Below are 7,926 nucleotides of genomic sequence, written 5' to 3'. Positions count from 1 at the left end.
TGAGGTTGTGGACAGGTGTCTTTTATACTGATAACAAGTTCAAACAGGTGCCATTAATACAGGTAACGAGTGGAGTACAGAGGAGCCTCTTAAAGAAGAAGTTACAGGTCTGTGAGAGCCAGAAATCTTGCTTGTTTGTAGGTGACCAAATACTTATTTTCCACCATAATTTGCAAATAAATTCATTAAAAATCCTACAATGTGGTTTTCTCATTTTGTCTGTCATAGTTGAAGTGTACCTATGATGAAAATGACAGGCCTCTCTCATCTTTTTAAGTGGGAGAACTTGCACAATTGGTGGCTGACTAAATACTTTTTTGCCCCACTGTATATATTTATATATATATTATATAAAACAAATATTATCATTTTAATTGCGCCCATTATGTGCATTTCCAGTAATACCCAGTATGGTACAGAAACGGTGTGACATTATGAAAATCTTGATACTGCCCAACCTTACCCCTCGCCCATATAAGGATCTGCCTGTATTCTATGACTGAGATTTCTCCATGATCGCCCATATAAGGCTCTGCCTGTATTCTATAACTGGGATTTCTCCATGATCGCCCATATAAGGCTCTGCCTCTATTCTATAACTGGGATTTCTCCATGAAGGGTCACTATGAATGAACTTCAACCCTTGACCTTTTACTGGAACCGTTGTGCTGTGTCCTGGAAACCAATACTACGGTTACAACTATGAGATGCTTTTTTGCCTTCAGTAAAACCCTGGTCGATGACTTCATGTTTGCTAAAGCAGGTCATAACTGATGGTAGTTTAGTTGCAGAATACATTTCGTTGGTCTTAATTTTTTTGTGTGTGTATTTTACTGAAGAAGAGACTGTTTACAAATTCAGCTGTCGGAGTCAAAAAAAAAATTATGGTAGTTATGCATCTTGTTTGTTGAAACAGGCAACATTATAGAAGCCTTGGTCCATAGGGATTCTCAAGTCAGATATTGACAGACTGAATGAAAATGGATATTCGTTAAGAATGTTTCTGGAAGCACTTCTCATAGAAAAAACAGAGGAGAATTGGAATTTCACTTTACTTACTGAATTGAAATGGAATTGACCCCAACACTATTTTTCAGAAAGGTTTTCAATATCCAGTCCCCCGGTTGTTTGTACAGGGAATGTATTTTATACAACCGTCGTGATAAAAACTAGATGTTTGTTGTGAGATAGACAGCACATGTATGTTGCATTGATGTCTGACTATCCCGTGTACTTTGTCTGTTTAACTCTACGTGGATCTTTATTTGAAAAGTACATTTTATATTCTTCTGATTCTGAAGGACCATACATTTTTTTTTTTGTGGTTTACAACATTGTTTGACTGTGAACTCTTGTGTATTAATCTGTTAATTAAATTGTATTAGGTTCACTTTGTCTTTTTTATAGTTCTGTGTGTTTCATTGATTGTATTTCTAGGGTGTGTGTGTGTGTGTGTGTGTATGTATATGTAGGTATGTATATATATATGTATATATATATATATATATATATATATATATATATATATATATATATATATATATATATATACACACACACAGTGGGGCAAAAAAGTATTTAGTCAGCCACCAATTGTGCAAGTTCTCCCACTTAAAAAGATGAGAGAGGCCTATAATTTTCATCATAGGTACACTTCAACTATGACAGACAAAATGAGGGAATAAAATCCAGAAAATCACATTGTAGGATTTTTAATGAATTTATTTGCAAATTATGGTGGAAAATAAGTATTTGGTCACCTACAAATAAGCAAGATTTCTGGCTCTCACAGACCTTCTTCTTTAAGAGGCTCCTCTGTCCTCCACTCGTTACCTGTATTAATGGCACCTGTTTGAACTTGTTATCAGTATAACAAGTTCATAGTTGAAGTGTACCTATGATGAAAATTACAGGCCTCTCATCTTTTTAAGTGGGAGAACTTGCACATATATATATGTGTGTGTTCATATTGTTTTCATTAGGATCCCCATTAGCCGATACCAATGGCAACAGCTTGTCATATAGACAAAATATTTTAAACATTAAAATTTAGTGTGTGCATCTATCCGTTTCACATGTATGTCAGTACATACACGCAACAAGTAGGTCACATTATTTGTATTTTTTTGAAACCAGGTTTGCTGTTCACTTGTGTTTATATAGGATGGAAGGGAGTTCCATGCACTCATGGCTCTGTATAATATTGTATGTTTCCTTGAATTTGTTCTGGACCTCGGGGGCTGTGAAAAGATCCCTGGTGGCATGTCTGGTGGGGTAAGTGGGTGTGTCAATGCTGTGTGTAAGTGGAACATGCAACCATTTGGAATTTCCAAAACAATGTTTCTTATAAAAACAAGAAGTGATGCAGTCAGTCTCTCCTCAACTCTTAGCCAAGAGAGACTGACATGTATAGTATTTCTATCAGCCCTCTGATTACAATGAAGAGCAAAACGTGCCGCTCTGTTCTGGGCCAGATGCAGCTCAACTAGGTCTTTCCTTGCAGCACTGGACCACACGGCTGGACAATAATCAAGATAAGATAAAAGTAGAGCCTGCAGGACTTGCTTTGTGGAGTGTGGTGTCAAAAGAGCAGAGCATCTCTTTACATTACAGCTAGGCCTCTCCTCATCTCTTTATATTACAGCTAGGCCTCTCCCCATCTCTTTATTACAGACAGACCTCTCCTCATCTCTTTATTACAGACAGGCCTCTCCTCATCTCTTTATTACAGACAGGCCTCTCCTCATCTCTTTATTACAGACAGGCCTCTCCTCATCTCTTTATTACAGACAGGCCTCTCCTCATCTCTTTATTACAGACAGACCTCTCCTCATCTCTTTATTACAGACAGACCTCTCCCCATCTCTAAATTACAGACAGACCTCTCCCCATCTCTTTATTACAGACAGACCTCTCCTCATCTCTTTATTACAGACAGACCTCTCCTCATCTCTTTATTACAGACAGACCTCTCCCCATCTCTTTATTACAGACAGACCTCTCCCCATCTCTTTATTACAGACAGATCTCTCCTCATCTCTTTATTACAGACAGACCTCTCCTCATCTCTTTATTACAGACAGACCTCTCCCCATCTCTTTATTACAGACAGACCTCTCCTCATCTCTTTATTACAGACAGACCTCTCCTCATCTCTTTATTACAGACAGACCTCTCCTCATCTCTTTATTACAGACAGACCTCTCCTCATCTCTTTATTACAGACAGACCTCTCCCCATCTCTTTATTACAGACAGACCTCTCCTCATCTCTTTATTACAGACAGACCTCTCCTCATCTCTTTATTACAGACAGACCTCTCCTCATCTCTTTATTACAGACAGACCTCTCCCCATCTCTATATTACAGACAGACCTCTCCTCATCTCTTTATTACAGACAGACCTCTCCTCATCTCTTTATTACAGACAGACCTCTCCCCATCTCTTTATTACAGACAGACCTCTCCCCATCTCTTTATTACAGACAGACCTCTCCCCATCTCTTTATTACAGACAGACCTCTCCCCATCTCTATATTATGACAGACCTCTCTCCATCTCTTTATTACAGACAGACCTCTCCTCATCTCTTTATTACAGACAGACCTCTCCCCATCTCTATATTACAGACAGACCTCTCCCCATCTCTTTATTACAGACAGACCTCTCCCCATCTCTTTATTACAGACAGACCTCTCCCCATCTCTTTACTATGGACAGACCTCTCCCCATCTCTTTATTACAGACAGACCTCTCCCCATCTCTTTATTACAGACAGAACTCTCCCCATCTCTTTATTACAGACAGACCTCTCTCCATCTCTTTATTACAGACAGATCTCTCCTCATCTCTTTATTACAGACAGACCTCTCCCCATCTCTATATTACAGACAGACCTCTCCCCATCTCTTTATTACAGACAGACCTCTCCCCATCACTTTATTACAGACAGACCTCTCCCCATCTCTTTATTACAGACAGACCTCTCCCCATCTCTTTATTACAGACAGGCCTCTCCCCATCTCTTTATTACAGACAGACCTCTCCCCATCTCTTTATTACAGACAAACCTCTCATCTCTTTATTACAGACAAACCTCTCCCCATCTCTTTATTACAGACAGACCTCTCATCTTCACAACCATTGAACCTATATGTTTTGAACATGACAGTTTTACAATCCAAGGTGACACCAAGTAATTTAGTCTCCTCAACTTGTTCAAAAGCCACACCATTCATTACCATATTCAGCTAAGGTATAGAACTTAGTGAATGATTTATACCAAATACAATGCTCTTAGTTTTTCTACTGGCCACCAATTTTCCAAAACAGACCTACAACTCTTTAAGGGCTTCAGTGACTTCATTAGCTGAGGTTGCTGATGTGTATATGGTTTAAATCATTAGCATACATGGACACACAGGCTTTGTTTAATGCCAGTGGGCATGTCATTGGTAAAAAAATATAAAAAAAGAGTAGAATACCTAGAGCTGCCCTGTGGTACACCACGCTGTACATGTTTGTCGTTAGCGAAGCTTCCATTGAAGAAAACCTTCTGAGTTCTATTAGATAGATGGCTCTGAATCCACGATATGGCAGAGGTTGAAAAGCCATAACACAAAAGTTTTCTCAACAAAAGGTTATGGTCAATAATATTAAAGGCTGCATTGAAATCTAACAGTACAGCTCCCACAATCATCTTATTAACTTTTTTCAAACAATCATTATTAATTTGTGTTGTTAGAACCAGTAAAGGCCGCTTTATCACTCTTGGGTAGCGGAATGACTTTGGCTTCAATCCAGGCCTGAGGACAAAGACTTTCTTCTAGGCTCAAATTAAATATAGGAGTGGCTATGGAGTCAGCTACCATCCTCAGTAGCTTTCCATCTAAGTTGTCAATGCCAGGAGGTTGTCATACTGATCAATAATAATATTTTTTCTCAATTTGCAGTAAGTCAGATATGCAGCCAGACTTATCAGCCACTCCTTTTGCCCCATCTCTTTCAACCATACAGTTTTTTCAATTCCTCATCAATCCATGAAGCCTTGACAGTTCTAACAGTCAGTTTCTTAACAGGTGCATGTGTTACACATGTTTATCAATAATTGGAAGAAGCACTTTCATAAAGTCGAGTGTAAAGTCTGGATGCTCCTTATTAAATCACATCTGACCAACAAATGTGTTTTACATCATCCACATAAGAGTCACAGCTAAATCTTTTGTATGATTTCTTCTACACTGTTTTAGGCCCAGCTTTTGGAACTTTGTCTTTCCTGTATATAACCACTATATTGTGATCACTGCATCCAATGGGTACGGATACAGCTTTAGAACAAAGTTTTACAGTATTAGTAAAAATGTGATCGATACATGTGGATGATCTTGTTCCTGTAGTGTTTGTAAACACCCTGGTAGGTTGATTAATAACCTGAACCAGATTACAGGCACTTGTTACAGCTTCCTCTTGAGCGGACAGCTTGATGAAAACCAGTCAATATTCAAGTCCCCAAGAAAGTAGACCTCTCTGTTTACATCACATACACTATCAAGCATTTCACACATTATTTAGATACTGACTTTTAGCACTTGGTTGCTTGTAGCAACAACCCTAAAAGAACACCTACCTTTTACTTGAATCTCAGGAACTTGACCACTATCGGGCCTGGGCCTGTCACCTGGGCCAGTGGTGGGTTTTCCAATGCTGTGGGCGCGCTTCCACCTCGATCTTCCTGTGGTCCATCTTCAGTTTCTCCGAGATCGTTTCCCTCACTCTGTCCTCAGTCTCACGGGGCTATTCTGCAATTCCATCCACAACCATGGTATTCCACTTAGATTCTCCCGCGGGATAATCCGATTTCTCATTCATTGTTATCATGGACTCACATGCAGAACTGATGTCCTCTCTCGATGACTTACAAATTTCTGTCATCTTGCCGTTCTCCTGTTTAAACTCATCGAGCTGACCCCTGGGAGAACTGAAAGCTGTTCTTCAGGTCCTGGACCTCTCTGGTTACGTCGTCCATTTCTTTTATTAGTTGACTCCACCAGTAATTTGGATAAAACACTTGAAGCTATTTTCTTGTTGTTGTAACAACTGCTGGTAGAGCTCTTTTTTTGTTCATTTTTAAAGATCCTTCACCTGTGATAGAGAGACACTACTGTCCTCAACGGTGCTCCCACCGGCTTTGGTTTTTGTAATCCCCACAACAGTAGGTTACGCTGTTACTCCTTGCGGTTCCAGACAGGGCAGTTCACAGGGAAGATTTAAAAACAACAGCAAACAGCAGGGGTCTAGACAGCCACAAGCCCCAGATAATCCGATGTCCCAGCCGTAATGGCTAACCTCTCACGTTCAAGACCTCAAGAAAACCATCTATCTTGATAGGCAGCTAGCTAGCAGCTACTCTAGCTGCTACGCCAAACAGCTTCTCAAACGCGGCCTTGGTCGGCAGGATCCCTGAACAGATAGTAGGGGTCCCAGCAACTGATGCCAACTGCGTTGCTGGATCCTAACTCAAAAAGGTAGGTAGCTAGCTAGTAACCAAACTTGTTCAATAGACTTTCAAAACTTTCCAAAATAACAAACTTTCCAAACAACAAACTGAGCTCTTCCTCAATTTCGCGTTCAACAGGTTTTAGAGTGAGTTCAGGTTCTAGATTCTGGGGGTTTCTGTCTCACTGTGAAGGAAATGAGAAAGCCTGGTGGTTTCTGTCTCACTGTGAAGGTAATGAGAGCGCCTAGTGGTGAATGTGCTTAGTATGCAGTACCACCACCACACAGACTCTGTGACCATACCCAGGATCCATGACAAAATATATATACAGTACATACAGTACCAGTCAAAAGTTTGGACACACCTACTCATTCAAGGGGTTTTCTTTATTTTTACTATTTTCTATTTTCGACCCTGGGGGTTTCTGTCTCACTGTGAAGGTAATAAGACCCTGTTTTTTTGTCTCACTGTGAAGGCACTGAGAGACCCTGGGGGTTTCTGTCTCACTGTGAAGGCACTGAGAGACCCTGAGGTTTTCTGTCTCACTGTGAAGGCACTGAGAGACCCTGGGGTTTTCTGTCTCACTGTGAAGGTAATGTGAGGCCCTGGGGGTGAGACAGAAACCCCCAGGTATTACCTTCACATTGAGACAGAAAACCCCAGGGTCTCTCATTACATTCACATTGAGACAAAAAAAAAACAGGGTCTCTCAGTGCCTTCACAGTGATATAGAAACCCCCAGTGTCTCTCAGTGCTTTCACAGTGAGACAGAACCCCCCAGGGTCTCTCAGTACCTTCACATTGAGACAGAAAACCCCAGGGTCTCTCAGTGCCTTCACAGTGAGAAAAAAAAACAGGTCTTATTACCTTCACAGTGAGACAGAAACCCCCAGGGTCTCTCAGTGCCTTCACAGTGAGACAGAAACCCCCAGGGTCTCTCAGTGCCTTCACAGTGAGACAGAAACCCCCAGGGTCTTTCATTACCTTCACAGTGAGACAGAAACCCCCAGTGGGGGGAACAAACACACAACTACACACACATTCACCGAGAGACACTTTCCATACATTATATACACATTATTGTGAAGGTCATCCTCTGAAGATTTTACCTGTGAAAGTATCTGTAACAGTGGTTTCTACATCTGTCTCAATCAGAGATTGTATCACGCTGTAAATGGGTCCGTAAAACTCTTAATTCTTAAATTCCTATCAATTGTTCTAAGAATATAATTTGTCCATAAGTAGTTAGTTCATAATTAGTTCTTAATATAGGCCAATGATAACACCCTCTGATTTCATGACCTTCAGTGTACGATTTCTCCATCAAGAAAATCCCTGCTATTAATCTCCTCAATCAATGACTATGTTATATTCTTCTGGTATAGTCTTTCAGGGATGATAGAGCCATTTTTTTGTGCTTAACAAATTAT

The sequence above is a fragment of the Oncorhynchus mykiss genome, chromosome 16 (assembly GCF_057628025.1).
Source record: "Oncorhynchus mykiss isolate SJ-2025 chromosome 16, ASM5762802v1, whole genome shotgun sequence".
Taxonomy (NCBI): domain Eukaryota; kingdom Metazoa; phylum Chordata; class Actinopteri; order Salmoniformes; family Salmonidae; genus Oncorhynchus; species Oncorhynchus mykiss.
This window is presented reverse-complemented; position numbering follows the sequence as displayed.